The following is a 17101-nucleotide window of genomic DNA, read 5'->3' on the forward strand; positions in this document are numbered from 1 at the left end:
AAGTTTGAGTAGAATCAGTGTTAATTCTTTAAATGTTTGGTAGAATTCACCCATGAAATCATCTGGTCCTGGGCTTTTCTTTGTTGGGAGGTTTTTGACTATTGAGTCAATATCCTTATTCATTAGTGGTCTATTCAGACTTTCTATTTATTCATGAATTAGTCGTGGTAGGTTATATGAATTTATAAGTTTACCCATTTTTTTTTAGGTTATCCAATTTGTTGGTGTCCAATTGTTCATAGTAGTTTCTTCTGATCATTTGAATTTCTGTGGTATCAATTGTAGTGACTCCTGTTTCATTACAAGTATTTTCAAATTGTGAAAAAAAGAACTGGATCCTGAAGAAATTTTAAAACCGAAGTTGGAGTAAGTGGCTTTTCTTGTTGGCATAGAAAATATATATTTGTCTCCCAACTTCCTAGAAAACTTTCAAACACAAAAAAGGCTTACATACTCTAATTAAATACATATATGAGACGGTGTGTTTTTTGCTACATAAAATTATCACAAGTGTAATTGGGTGATTATTTTGGAAATTTGGGGTTTATTTGCTGTTTCCCTAGAATGTAAGCTCCAGGAAGACAGGATTGGCCATTAGTACAGTACCATGTCCACTTAGGATATCCTTTTGTCTCTTGCACTGAAACCAGTCCTTGAATCTTATAATGCATTCACAACACATATGTTGTCTGAGTAAGGAATAAGTGACACAACACCTAGAAGCAAAAGATAACAAATGTAATGTTGATATATATCATTGACATCAGTATACCTACACTTATGCTAGTGTTCATAGAGGAATTTAGCACGTTGGTCTGTACACATTTTATAATTCTGTTGGTTTTTGCTTTCTGAAGGTATCCCATTGAGTACTATCTCCTCAATATCACTTTGTCCAGGCCATCATTGTAACATCATTACTTACACAGGAAGATCTGATAGAAAAGAAATGCCCTGTGGAAACGAACAGAGGCTATGACAACGATGGGCATGTACTAAATAAATAGTAATTAATTGATTTTTGGCAATTTTTTATGTTGAGGTTCATTTTCCAGCTATTGCTAACCGCAGATATAGTAAATGTATCATTGTGATGTAAATAGGTGACAAATAAGTACAAAAAGTTTCATTCATTCATTTTTCATTCAACCAATAAATATTTTTGAATGCCTACTATATAATAGGCACAATGCTCAATATGGGAAGTGCAAAGATAAATATGTCACAGTATCATTTTTGAGGAGATCACAGTCCAGTAGATGAAACAGAGATAAGCAATAATACAGTGCTATGAATACAGGAATAGAGATGTTTATGGTAGAGTGCACGAAAGCAATAAGAAATCAGCTCCATTTAAGAAGTTCAGGAAATACTTCAAATAGGAGGTAACACTTTGGCTGAATCTTAACAAATAACCAGGAGTTTTACAGTTAAACAAGAAAGAGTGGATATTTTTAGCATGCAAACTTCAGGTTTAGACAGAGCTATGATACATGGCATATTACAAGGATTGCAACTAGTTCAGTAGGCTGGTGCATAAGGTTTGTGACAGCACCAGGAACTGTGACTGCTTATATAGGCAGGGCTACTCCTGAAAGGTATGGAATGTCATAATCAGAAATCTGACATCATTATAGGTGATGCAGTTCAAAAGCAGCATATGTTTTGATAGTCATTCATGATATGAACTATTAAATTATCATAATAACAAAGAAATTGAAGAAACTTTTTTAGTCTATTTTATACAACTTTCAAATTTCTAAAATAAAATATTCTGTTGAATGCCAAAAAGGTCCTTTATTTCTATAAGGTAAACAGTATAGGGACATTACAGTTTAATGGAATTATTTATCCAGTTATCTATAATATTTTTCAAACTGTTCTTTTGGTTAGAACCTCTTATTTATATCAATAAATGAAGGAAATTAAGCCATATCTTAACAAATAATAGGTGTTAATAATACATAGTAGCTTGTCTCCTAGAACAAAGGATTGAGAGTTTGCTACTCTTAAGGGAAAACAGTGACTAGTGGATTTAAATCTCTCAATTTTAGGTCTTAGAAGCTAACATCTTTGACAGAGTAGGCGAAATAGACTAGAAATATACAATTTAAGCATACTTAATTATGATATTTAATTTTCAAAGTAAATTTGAGTACCTAACCATATCAAGGAAAGTCTGATTAGAACTGTAGAGGGATTGGAAGATGAATGAGATAAATCTCTGTCCTAATCAAGTGTAAACTTTATTACATGAAATGTGTTTTTTCCCTATATTTGTGATTATTGTCCAACTATGTTACAACTAGATATTTCTGTAAAATGAGCAATCAGGGAATGCTAATATTTTCTAAATTAGTTATCTGAATACTACTCAAAAATGTGGAAAAGAACTTACCATTGGTAATAAATGAGCATAAGAACAAATGGTGTATCAATGTATCTTACGAGCAGTTGCTTTAAATAATAAGTCTACCAACTCTCCTAATGATCTAGAGGCTACTCATAGGGACTGGCATTTAATTTGTTAGGAATGAATTCACATAATCTAAAGTAAATGTTCACAAAATGATGCTTTAGTTTCAAACTGGTCCCCAGATACTTCTTAAGAATTATTAGATATCTGGATTCTCTACCCAAGAGAAAAACAAGCAAAAAACTAGACACTGTATTTAAGCAATCTAAGGACAGTACTAACTATATTTTTCAAAAACCACAAAGTGGAATCCTATTAGAAGATGATAAGATGATCACCACTTTTTTTAAACATTCTGTTGAGAGGCCTTAACTAAGCCATCAAAACATTTGCTGAATGCTCACTTTTTTAGAAACTGAAGTACAGTTGATTTGCAATATTGTGTTAGTTTCAGATGTACAGCACTTATTCAGTTTTACCCATATATATATTTATTTTAGATTCTTTTCCACTATAGGCTGTTACAAGATATTGAATATAGTTCCCTGTCCTATATAGTAAATCCTCATTTTTTATATATTTTATGTATAGGGATGTGTATCTGTTAATCCCATACTCCTAATTTATCCCTCCCACAACTCATTTCCCCTTTGGTAACCATAAGTTTGTTTTCTATGTCTGTGAGTCTGTTTCTGTTTTGTAAATAAGATCATTTGTATTATTTTTTTAAATCCACATACAAGTGATATCATATGATAATTGTCTTTTGTCTGTCTTACTTCACTCAGTATGATAATCTCTAGGTCCAACCATGTTGCTGCAAATGGCAATATTTTATTCTTTTTTATGGCTGAGTGGTATTCCATTGTATATAAGACATTTTTATCCATTCATCTGTCAGTGGACATTTCGCTTGCTTTGATATCTTGGCTATTGTAAATAGTGCTGCTATGAGCATTGGGGTATATGTATCTTTTAGAATTAGAGTTTGTGTCTTTTCCAGATATATGCCCAGGAGTGGGATTGCTGGATCATATGATAGCTCTATTTTTATTTTTTTAAGGAACTTCCATACTGTTTTCCATAGTGGCTGCACCAATTTACATACCCACCAACAGTGTAAGAGGGTTCCCTTTTCTCCATACCCTCTCCAGAATTTATTATTTGTAGACTTTTTGATGATGGCCATTTTGACCAGTGTGAGATGATACTTCATTGTAGTTTTGATTTGCATTTCTCTAATAATTGACAATGTTGAGCATCTTTTCATATGCCTGTTGGCCATCTGTATGAATTGTTTGAAATGTCTATTTAGGTCTTGAGTCAAATTTTTGATTGGGTTTTTTTTGTTTTTCTTTATATTGAGTTACATGAGCTATTTGTATATTTTGGAAATTAATCCCTTGTCAGTAGCATTGTTTGCAAATATTTTTCCCATTCCATAGGTTGTCTTTTCTTTTTTTTTGGTTTTCTTTTGAATTTTATTTAATTTATTTTTTTATACAGCAGTTTCTTATTAGTCATCAATTTTATCCACATCAGTGTATACATGTCAATCCCAATGGCCCAATTCATCACACCACCACCACCACCCCCTGCCGCTTTCCCCCCCTGGGTGTCCATACATTTGTTCTCTACATCTGTGTCTCAATTTCTACCCTGAAAACCGGTTCATTTGTACCATTTTTCTAGGTTCCACATATATGCATTAATATATGATGTTTGTTTTTCTCTTTCTGACTTACTTCACTCTGTATGACAGTCTCTAGATCCATCCACGTCTCAACAGATGACCCAATTTCATTCCTTTTTATGGCTGAGTAATATTCCATTATATATATTTACCACATCTTCTTTATCCATTCATCTGTCGAAGGGCATTTAAGTTGCTTCCATGAACTGGCTATTGTAAATAGTGCTGCAATGAACATTGGGGTGCATGTGTCTTATTCAATAATGGTTTTCTCTGGGTATATGCCCAGTAGTGGGATTGTGGGGTCGTATGGTAGTTCTATTTGTAGTTTTTTAAGGAACCTCCATACTGTTCTCCGTAGTGGCTGTATCAATTTACATTCCCATCAACAGTGCAGGAGGGTTCCCTTTTCTCCACACCCTCTCCAGCATTTGTTGTTTGTAGATTTTCTGATGATGCCCATTCTATCCATAGGTTGTCTTTTCATTTTGTTTATGGTTTCCTTGGCTGTACAAAAGCTTATAAGTTTGATTGAGTCCCATTTGTTTATTTTTGCTTTTATTTCTTTTGCCTTGGGAATATGATCAAAGAAAATATTGCTACAATTTATGTCAGACAATGTTTTGCCTATGTTCACTTCTAGGAGTTTTATGGTGTCACATCTTATATTTAGATCTTTAAACAATTTTGAGTTTATTTTTGTATATGGTGTGAGGGAGTGTTCTAACTTCATTGATTTACATGAGGCTGTCCAGCTTTCCCAACACCACTTGCTGAAGAGACTGCCTTTTCTCCATTGTATATCCTTGTCTCCTTTTTTGAAGATTAATTGACCACAGGTGTGTGCATTTATTTCTGGGCTCTGTATTCTATTCCATTGATCTATATGTCTGTTTTTGCACCAACACAGTGCCATTTTGATTACTATAGTTTTGTAATATTGTTTGAAGTCTGGGAGGGGTTTGGTTTTTTTCCTCAGGATTGCTTTGGTAATTCAGGGTCTTTTGTGGTTCTGCATAAATTTTAAGATTATTTGTTCTGGTTCTGTGAAAAAGGTCATGGGTAATTTGATAGGGATCGCATTAAATCTATAGATTGCTTTTGGTAGTATGGCCCTTCTAACAATACTAATTCTTCCAGTCCAAGTGAATGCTCTCTTTTAATAGGTACAAAATTCTAAAATAATCCCTGGATTAAGGTAAATATAATAAAAATACCAGGACTACAAAGAGCTTATAAAAGTATATTAAAACATTAATTTTAATCAAATTATAACTTAACAGAAGAAGTTAAAATATTCTCCAGGTAGAAAAGAACTTTCCTTTTGGAGAAATTAAATAAATGCCTCACTAAATAGTTACATGTGGTAGTATTGTCTGAAAAATATACTGTAGTTTTGTGTGTTGTTTTTAAACAAAGTCAGTGAACCTGAATTAAAATGGGAGCTATAAATAGAGAAATGAAGAAATGTAGAGAATTATATGAGAAAAGAAAGTTAGAAAGTATGTGGAAAAAGAGCCCAAATAGGACAGAAGGACAGATTAAGAGAGGAGAGGAAAAAGAGATACATTTAACCGACAATAGAGAAATTGGTGCCAAAGAATGCCTACTGTTACTTTAATTAATTAAACAGATTTTGGAATATTCTAAATGTTTTCAAATCTATTGTCTAATCAATAAGGGCATTAGCATAGTATTTGCAAAATATTGAGTAAGTGCAAGAGAATGGGGAAAGGTTGAACAAGGAAATTTAAATAGAACTTTACAGAATTAAAATGACTAATAACCTCTGCTCTAGTCTTTAAAGACAAATATATGAAACAAGCTATGGCATGCATTTTTAGCTGCTTTGTCAATAACATGTTGAAAAGCAGTTTCAATGGATTTGGTGGATCAAATGCTGGGTAGAGCAGCTGTGGTTTTGGTACAGTGTCCAACAGGGCAATCTCAAATTCTGTCTGTTCACTCTTTGCCAATTGAGTGTATTATTTCCAGAAACTTGAGAGAATATACCCAAACACAATGACTTTTTGCAAGTAATCTGACTTATTTGAGGAAAGGGCACCTTAATTTCTGTTTCAAAATGGTAATATCCGCTTAGTGGAAGAATATTTTGTGGTAATGCAAGAGTCTGTCCAATTGTGGAGGCAGATTATATTAACTAGCCATAAAATTTTTGAAGAACTTCCTTATGTATTCAGAAGCCTCCCAAATCAGTGGTTGAGATGTAAGAACACAATATCCTCTGTAAGAAAAACAAAACTATATTTTTTAAATGAGTATAAACAAGGACTTTAAGAAAAAAAATTTTTAATTTGAAAATTTTTAAAATTTGTTTCAATATTTAGAAAAAGCAAAATGTTTAAGCAGTTGGGTACTGAGAAAAATAATTGTGTGTGTGTGTGTGTGTGTGTATTATAAACAAGGTAGTTATATTAGCTTTTCTCCATTGAGAAGACACCTATTTCACTGCACAGCTTTGGTATCTCATTTCTGACAACCCGTGATATAACAGTTCTGCCCACAGGGTAACATAAGGAAGTAATCACATCGGGGAAATAACAGTCTCATAATCACACTATGAATACCAGAAACAGATGCAAAAGACATTAAGGTTTGCTGTAAAAATGACAGATTTCATGGTTTGTTTTTTCCTTTTAACCAAGAAAGTGGACTCTTTCTAAATTCCTAAAGGAATATTTTAAGTAGTAAATGTTTCAGGAAACATGGCAGATGTTCTTCTGTCTTGCGAAAAGGAAATTTGGCTGAGATTCCTTCTAGCAAGTGAATATTTTCTCTGTCTGATTTTCTTACTCACTCTTGAGGTTTTCAGAAAAAAACCAATCTAGATTATCTGATGGCACATACTAGACAGATTGGCCTTGCTTTGTATTTACTTAAAAGGGAAATGCTGACAAATGGCTGATGTTTATCACATAGTGCAATTTTTCTCCTTTAGCTTGAGATCATGCCACTTTAACTTTGGGGTACCTGAGTATGAGTATGAGTATGAGTATGATTATACGGATCTGATGTTCCTTCTGCCCAGTTTCTCCTTCGCATGCCTTGGTCTTGTTACTATTTCTAGAGGTCCATTTTGATAACTTCATATCATTGTTTTCCTATGATCTACTGAAGAAAAGCAACAATTAATTTCCTTCCATCATTTTCCATCTCCTTATTGCTTCCAAAATATAAGCACAAACCTACTTGTTTATTAAATTTTTGTTGACTACCTTATAAATGTTAGGTATACTGTCTAGGTGTTAGTGCTGCAGATTTGTATAAGACCCAGCCCTAAAAAAAAAAGCTTCAGACTAACTGAGAGTAAGAACATGCAAGTAACAAGAATAGCAAAATTACAGTGTCAACACAGTAACTATGGTTTAGATAAATTGGTACTTCTCAGATAATTGTGCACTATAGTTATCCTGAAATCTTGTTAAAAATCCAGATGATGAGACTCCACCCTAACAGATTGTCAGTCTTTATGAGATTCAGCCAAGCATTTGCACTTTTCACCATCCTCCCAAGATTACTCTCACAATGGCCAAAGTATGAGGACATCTTGTATAATGTAGGTGATGACACAGAGAAGGTAGTGATCAAAACTGTTGCGGGGGGGGGGGCACTTCCCTGGTGGCGCAGTGGTTGAGAGTCCGCCTGCGCGTCCGGAGCCTGTGCTCCACAACGGTAGAGGCCACAACAGTGAGAGGCTCGTACCGCAAAAAAAAAAACAAAAAAACTGTTAGGGGTTCCTGGTGGTGGAGTCAGGGAAGACTTCACAAAAGGACAAATCTAAGTCCTTTTGGCAGATAAGAATTGAAGTCTATATATGGAGATAGCTTGGTACTTTGAAGGGACCTCCTAGGATGTAGGTGGACATAAGATACTTTATTCTGGAATCAGACTTAGGTTTCTCTCTTGGAACTGCCATTTGATAGCCATGTGACATTAGGTGATTTGTAAGGTTCCCTAAGAACTCAGTTTCCTCACCTATAATATGTGATAATAATAGCATATAACTTGAAATATTGTGTCAGAGTTAAATGAGATCATCCATGTAAAGTGTTTATCATAGGGCCAGGTACATAGTAAACCCTCAAGAAACATCATCCTTTCCTGATAATGAGATGAACCCACATGACTGGGTTGTATTTGTCATTGTCATTGTATTTTAAGTGCCAGAAGATTAGATTAAGGAGATGACAGACAGGTTCATTTTGCAGAAAGAGGAGATTCCTTGAAGGGTTTCAATCTGAGGAGTAGCCTGGTCAGTTTTGAATTTTCAAAGGCCCTTTTATTTTGGAAAGTGGGGAATGCAGTGCAGGAAGAGAATGTGCCCAAGGAAAGGAGTAGCAGTGGTTCAGATGAGAAACTGAAGATGGTTATTGTGGTTGTGTCAATGAAATGTTAAAAGATGCAGGACATGATAAGGTAAAATTGAAAGATTTACAGCCAGTTAACAGTTAGATGTTGGAGATGAGAGAGAGAGAGGTGTAGAGGATGGTTCTTAGGTTTCTGGTGTTTTGTTTTGGTTTTTACTTTAGATATCACTTTGTATATGATCACAGTTTTGCTTTATTCCTTTGGAGAGCTGGCCTTTTAATTTTTTAGACTTTTTCTTTGATTTTTAGATCTTAGATATTAAATTAAATAAATTAAAATCAACATAACACTTTTATTTATCTATAATATTAGATCTCACAGCTTGCAGTGGGATCTAGGAATCAAAAGTGCTTCCCAATTTAACTAATGATAATGCCAATATAGGTATAAGCTTTCAAGAATGAAACTTATATGGAAGGTGCATTTGGTGCTACCTGCAATGTAAGAAAAAATGGTAAATGGATACCACTTTTTACATATATATATAAAATCATCCAGTAATCATCCAATAACCTGTATATTTTATGGTCAGCTTATTAGCCTTCTTAATTTTATCCACAAATTCATTTTGCCATGTAACATAACATGCTTGCCGGTGTAACATCATGGGAGCCAAAATCCTTTCTACCACACTAGGACACTAAGTACAGGCCTAGTCAGTAGACTAAGGATGTTCTATAGGAATTTTGAAGAGAATTCATAGCGATTCATGAAAAGAAGTTCAGTTTGGGTAAAGCTTTTTTTCTGGCAGTAAAAAGTGTTAAATGTTAGTATCAGTTATTGAAAGATTATGTAATCCCTTCTGGGAACTTCTGAATTTAGGTTTAGGCACTTGTCTTCCAAGATGGCTTATTTTTTTTTTTTTTTACATCTTTATTGGAGTATAATTGCTTTACAATGGTGTGTTAGTTTCTGCTTTACAACAAAGTGAATCAGCTATACATATACATAAGACAAATACCAAGACGGCTTTGAAAGCTGTTTTTCTAAAGATTGGAAATGGATTGAATGCCCTGTCAAACTTATTTATTTACCAGTTAGGCTTTTAGAAGTTAATCAAACTATGATAATCAATAAAAAACTGATCTTTTTTCTTTTAAACTATAAATTCAGTGTTCTCTTAGTACTCACATATCCCAGATAGATACTTCAGAAGACATATAATGTAATGGACAAAAATTTTTAGAATCCCATTTTTATATCTATTTGAATCTTTAACTTCCATAGATAGAAGAACATTTGAAATTGAGTAATAAAATTCTAGAAGATAGAGATTAGTATTTCTACCTTTTAGTCTCCAAATACTTTTTAAAAAATCTTTTCCAGTTTTACTGAGAAATAATTTTCATACATCATTGTTTAAGTTTAAGGTGTACAAAATGGTGGTTTGATTTACTTATATTGTGGAATGATTACTACAACAGGTTTAGATTACTACAACAGGTTTATCTGTCATCTCATATAGATGCAAAAAAAGAAAGGAAAAAAATTTCTCCTTGTGATGAGAGCTCTTAAGATCTACTGTCTTTTAACTTTTCTGTATGTCACACAGCAGTGTGAACTGTAGCCATCATGTCATACATTGCACCCCTAGTACATTACACTTCTTTATCTTATAACTGGAAGTTTGTACCTTTTGACCACCTTCATGAATATATTTTTTAACATTTATGGTCATACTGCTCAAAGTATGCTCTCTTAGAGGTTGTAATTGTTCCACAAATCAGAGCATTTTTACTAAGTTACGGACACACAAAGTGAGGTAATAAATATAAATTTGGAAATTTACTCCAATTACATATTTCTGAAACTTTGATGAATTCTATTAATTTTATGCTAACAAATTACCTGATCTATAATGAAGTAGCCAATATTAATGAAAAGATTAAGATAAAAGTCAATCTTGCTTTCTGTTAATAACAAAAGGCATTGAACGTTGAAGACAAAGAAGACAGGAAGAAGAAGATCTGTTTGCCTAGCAACCTTGGGAGACACAACTACAGCTAAGGCAAATATACCAGAGTTCCAGAGGTTAGAGAATACAGTTTTCGCTGCTTAATCAAGATAAGCTGAAACACTTGTTAAGAGAGTCTGATTTACATTTTCTGATATGGGCTATCATAAGTTGACATGAAGCTACATCATTCTTTGTGTTGGGAATGTGTACTTGTTTAGTAGTCATGTGAATAGATGTAGCTGCTCTGAGTTAATATATTGTTTCAAACATTTTTCTTGTGTAAAGTTATCACATTTTTTCTGTTTCCTGATCCACAAGAGCACTGAGAGATGGGAATCTATTCTTCAGTTTGTGTGTGTGTGTTTTAGACATATATGATTCTGGTTATAATTGCATGTCTTGCACAAATGTATTTATTGCTAGGGAAAATGTCCCTAGTGCAAGAAATGCCATTAATTATATCAGTTGTTAATAGGCTTCCACAAAGAGAACTGGTAGTTTCTAGTTGCTTTGCCACTTGGATTCTGGTCCAGCCTTATCATTAACAGTCTTGAAATGACTATTTGATTGTAATATGCATATGTAATTTCCCTCACATTTCCTAATATTTGTGGAGGCACACATATAAAACTCACTACTGGAGAATCCTAGAGGGGTAATGAACATCAGTAAATCAATGAGCAGTTTTTGGTTTTGAACTTATAAAATGTACATATTTTAAAAGGAGAAACTGCATGCAGTCATGGTGTTACAAATTTAGGGGTGCTCAAAGATCTCAGGATGTAGTCTCTGAGGAAGACAAAGGTAATGTTTCCTTAATGAATAGATTTTTCTCTCCTCCCACACCTGAGAGCACTCATGATACCTGCCACTAATAATTTCTCTGTCAATCTTGTGAAAACTCAGGTGGTCTGAAAACATCTTTTCATCTTGTGCAATAGTTAGAGGGCTAGTCTGAATATCCAAATCATAAAAATAGTCATAAAATATGAAATGCTCAGAAATGTATCCATTTAACTCTAGCTTATAAATTACAAAAGATTTCAATTCAACACAATAGTTATTTTACTGCTCTCCTTCCTTGAGCAATATGCTTAAGACATAATGCATTAGGTCTTAATGAGTTTATTTTTATAATCACTAAAAATATTTTTCTCCTTTGGGCTAATTAGATAATTGATTATTTGTGAAAAATAGTGATTGTAAGATTTATATTTTTACCTAAACTAATTTTCTTGTTCTAATTTATGCATATCATCTCATAAAATATTAATTATAGAAACATGTCCTGCCCAAATTAAATTATTAATATTTGTCATTTCTAATCTAAATTGCCATTAGCTTAGAATATATTACATGCAAATAAGTGTAATTGATCTTGATCTTTATAAACACATTTCTAGTTTTAGCATTCTAGTTTTAGCATAGTTTGTTCTTTTCTTTTAACCAAATTTATTTCATGATCATCTCAACTTTTCATGTCTTTGTTCTGTTGACTTAGAGATGGCTCAGCCTAAGTTTCTGAATTCCAAAAGCATTGTGCTTTTGTATTCCTAAAGTTTCTGTGGTTATATCTTGAGGCAATAACACTGCTCTTGGTCTCCTGGATTTTCTCATAGAAAAGCCAATATGTTTAGCTGTATATAGAAACTTTTCATTGTGAATTAATTATAAAACTGAAGGTACTTAAGTTTTGCGCCCTCTATAGAAATCTTTATATGTGTTCTTTATATTCCTAGAGTATTTATGTGAGACCTATTGATATTAAACATGCAGAGACATACTTTCATGAGAACAGAAAAAAGAAATATCCTTAATAGGATGCAAATGGACAACCTCACTTCCATGCTTACAACCATTCTCTAATGCCAGTTAACATTTGTTGAGAGCTTCCTATGTTCCTGGGACTATCTAAGTGTTATGCATGTATTGTTTTCTTTATGTATCACCATATTCCTATGAAGTTGGTTGGTATTTTTGCATCCATTTTATAGGTGAGGGAACTGAGACATAGAAATCATCTCAGACTTTATAAAAATAAAAATTAAAAACAAAGCAAGAAACTAGTGAAACCAGGATGCACACAGAGGACAGAGGTTGTGTTCATAATAACTGAATTTTCCCTCCATCACTCACAGAAGGAAACTACAACTTTCTACACTGGTTAAGATTATAAGACTGTTTACACAACCTGCATCCTGCCTCCCTTTGCAGCTTCATTTCTTGCTGCCTTTCCCAAAACACTACAGTATGTTTTACCAAAAAACACTCCCTCCTTTTTTCCATAAAACAAGGAAAAATAATTTAAAACATTATTCATTTAACATGCCAGGACAGAATATTCACCTTCCCCTTCATTATCATGAATTGGTAAAATGTATTATTTTTTGGTATTCACATAGGTTACTTCCTGTGAAATAATTATTTAAACAGAAGACAACCTTCATATATTGTGATTGTTCAACTACACTGAAATCATCTTTTAAACCAGCTCCCTCTCTTGCTCCACCAAGAATTTCTTCAGAGCGTGGTTGCTTATGTTGCTAATTGATCTTTGCATTTCCAGCATGTATGTAACACAATAAGAGTACACAATAGGTACCTAATAATTGCTTATGTAATGAATGAATGGTACCTACATGCCAGATTCTATTTATTTTATCGTTTCACTTATCTTTATTCTGTAGGCTAAAATTTGATAAGTAGTATCTATTACTGAATATTCACTTAGTTTCTCAGAGTAATGCTGAGTTAAATGTTAAGTAAGGTAAACGGAAGTAAAGTAAGTAAATAAAAGGATCAAGGTAAATGTGAGAGAAGCCTGTACCACATGTTCCTGAACTTACACTGCTGCTCATCAGTGACTATTGGAAGTCAGAATTGTTCCTTCTAAAAGAATTTAATCGACATTCAATTACATGTAACAATAGTATTTGACAAACTTTCTTTAGTAGATTAATTAATTAATCCAAGGTACATTATGGTGAAAAAAGTCTGCATGCTTATCATTGCTGATTTCTACAAGCCCAGCAACTAGTAGCCCAGCTCATAGTGAATTCACCCTTTGATTATCACCAACTTCTACATTATTCTCACACTGTTATAATGGTAAATATGGAATGCCAAATGATAATTCTAGCATATTAAAAAACCCTTAAATATGGTGCAAACATAGACATAATGGTTATTTGTATCTATTATTTAGAGAAAAAATTTTATATTGAAGACATGCGATATGTTTTAAAATAACAAGATCTTCACTATCACTGAATACAACCTCTTGCTCAAAGACGTGGTTCAGTTCCTGTTCTTTTCTCACATGAATGCAAATCCAGTATTTTGGGTCTTCATTTTCAATAAATTTATACATGGGTTGTCATGTCAAATTCATGAAGGGGTTTTTCTTTTTACAAAACAATGTTACTGGGAATCTTAGCAATAATTTAGCTTTCTTCTCCTCCCTGTCTCCCTCTCTCATTGCATTAAAGACTCATTAAAATCATTATGGAATACTATATATATATATATTCAGAATGATCAGATATAAATGGTATGTTTAACACCATTTTCTCCTCCAGGTTGCCTTGTGGTCAGAATTGGAAAGAATAATTTTTGTTTATAAATAAATGTTGGAAATTTAAGAACTAAGGTTTTAATGTTTTCAGTCAGGGTAACTAACCACAGTAATTTGACAGCAGGTGTAATTAACTCTGTGCAATTTTTGATATAGATTTGTCCCTGTATTCATTTCTGTTTGTTTTTGGCTACAACACCTAGTTAATTGATCCAATTCCCATTAAAAAAATTCACTCAGAGAGCATCTTTGATTGCCAAGGACATAATTTTACAAAATTTGCATTCATAAGGATGAAAATGACTCAATATGCTGATTGGCTTTGTTAAGTCGGAGAGAATCCTTTGCAACACTTTTACAAATACCTTTTCTTTGCTGATTCCTACGAATAAGTTATTGCTATTGTTACTTATAAAGAAATGAAAAATAATTATTAAAGAAGACATTTTTTAAACTATTTAATCACTCAGTTCTGTAAATTAAAAAATGACTTTAAAATAGGAACTGTAGCATTTTCAGATATCTCTGCTTTATTTTCTTTAGTGCATGTAAAATAATTGAATGCAAAAAGATGAGAGAGGTCATCAACATATGACTTCTCTTTCTCATCTATTACTTCATTACCTTGGTTTCTTCCCTGAGACAATCATATTAAACAGATTAGCAGGTCCAACTCAATCTCTTCTAGAAAAATAGAAAGCAGTAGATTCTTGTACCCCCAAGTTCTCTGCTAATACTAATTCATCTAATAGATAAGTGATTTTATTATTTACATTCCATTATAAAAATTTCAGAAATGTAGGAATATACAAGAAAACACATAAAAATCACCAATAATCTCCTATCAAGAATCATAACCACTGCTAATATTTCACTTATTTCCTTTTGGTTATTTTTCCCTGTGATTATTAGCATATAAGAATTTTTAACCTACGAAATTGTTATTGCATATAGAGTTTTATGTCACATTTTAAAGTTAAAACTCTTTCATAAATATTTTGCTGTGTCTGTATATATTATGGAAAAATCTCACTTAAAAATGAGTCTCTCAATATTCTATGGCGTCACTGTGCCGTATTTTTATTTATCCTCCCAGAGGAGGAAATCACCACTTCTGGATGTTAGTAGTTTTCTGTGTGTATGACCCTGAATGGAGTACTTGATAGAAAGAAAAGAGAAATGAACGTGTACTAAATTTGGCCTTCTCAGCAAGAATGACCACATAAATGACTTTAATGGTGAAGGGTAATAAATGTACTGTTCAGGACTCTCAAGAAACTAAGATTGTACCAAAGGAAAGTGAAATCATACTGACAAGACATATATGCTTACATCATAACTTTTTTTTGATTAGTAATTCTTAAAAAGGGCTCTATGAAATCAGATGAATTTAATGTGTAAGACCCATTAGTGGGTGTTGAATGAGATGAAAGTAAATATAAGACAGTTTCTGTCTTTCTTGGATCTCAAAATCTAGTAGGGGAAGTGAGACATTTAACCCTTAAAATTTTAACAGTAGGTCACAACTTATGGTAACTTATCTTTCCTAGTTCTATAAATTCAAGATTACAAAAAATCAAGAAATATGGGATTTTACATATGTTTAGGGACCTAGCTAATTGCAGCACCAGGCATTGGAATTACAGTCCACATGACCCTATCTCCTTTAGGACTGCCTCAAATGCATCCCAAATGGCCAATTTCCTCCTACTCTTTACTGCCTTACTTTCTGATCTAACCATAACTCCATCATGTCACTGTTTTTATTTAATTTTCTATCCTTTAATGTGACATCATTTTTAGCTACTCTGACCATTATGTTATTAGATAAACTATCTTCCATTTGCAGAGATAGACATTTGTATTTATTAAGAAATAAAATAGGGATGCACTTCCTTTTATATACTATTCATTCATCTATACAACGAATGTTTATTGAGTGCTTGCTTAAGACTCTGTGCTTCAAGCTGCCCTTCTGGAACTTATATTCTCAGAGGGGGATAAACATTGAACAACTAATTACATAATTATTCATTATTAGTTTATGTCAAATACAACAAAGGTGACGGAGAGGGTGGTGTTATGTATGATAGCATCTATCAGAGGGAAATAACATGATCAAAGAGTGAAGGAATATATACGATATAGTCATACTTTAGAATTTAGTTTTTAATGTTTTTTAATAAATAAATATATAGTGTGAATATTTATAATGAATATGTATATTCACACACATATACAATGATTTTGGAGTGGTGACTGCTTCCTCCCTCCATTCAAATATGTATGAGATTAGTTCAAAATGTGAACTACAGAGAAATAGATAATAAACATTGGCTCTTATTGAAGATAAAATGTTTTTAATAATAATACATTCACATGTTTGAAAAAATATTTTGACAAAAACATCAAACAATTTTTATTCCTTTAAATGAATCATTTTAGAAATAATGCCATTTGCAGGAACGTACATGGACTTAGAGATTATCATGCTAAGTGAAGTAAGTCAGAAAGAGAGACAAATACCATATAATATCACTTATATGTGGAATCTAAAATATGACACAAATGAACTTATCTATGAAACAGAAACAGACTCACAGACATAGAGAACAGACTTGTGGTTGCCAAGGGGGAGGGAGGGTGGAAGAGGGACAGAGTGGCAGTTTGGGGTTTGCAGATCCAAATTATTATATATAGAATGGTCCCACTCTATAGCACAGAGAACTATATTCAATATCCTGTGATAAACCATACTGGAAAAGGATATAAAAAAGTATATATATATATATGTATATATATGTATAACTGAATCACTTTTCTGTACAGCAGAAATTAACACAACATTGTAAATCAACTATATTTAAATTAAAAATGCTAAACTAGGGCTTCCCTGGTGGCTCAGTGGTTGAGAGTCCGCCTGCCGATGCAGGGGACACGGGTTCGTGCCCCGGTCCGGGAAGATCCCACGTGCCGCGGAGCGGCTGGGCCCGTGAGCCATGGCCGCTGAGCCTGCGCGTCCGGAGCCTGTGCTCCGCAACGGGAGAGGCCACAGCAGTGAGAGGCCCGCGT

At 33.2% G+C, this 17101-nt stretch overlaps 1 protein-coding gene across 3 annotated transcripts in view; it reads left to right on the top strand.

The window, feature by feature from the left end:
- Positions 1 to 17101, top strand: part of CSMD3 (CUB and Sushi multiple domains 3) — a 1193315-nt gene that overhangs the window by 1044689 nt on the left and 131525 nt on the right. The gene's annotated exons all lie outside the window — the stretch shown is intronic.

The sequence above is a fragment of the Physeter macrocephalus genome, chromosome 15 (genome assembly GCF_002837175.3).
Source record: "Physeter macrocephalus isolate SW-GA chromosome 15, ASM283717v5, whole genome shotgun sequence".
NCBI classification, from domain to species: domain Eukaryota; kingdom Metazoa; phylum Chordata; class Mammalia; order Artiodactyla; family Physeteridae; genus Physeter; species Physeter macrocephalus.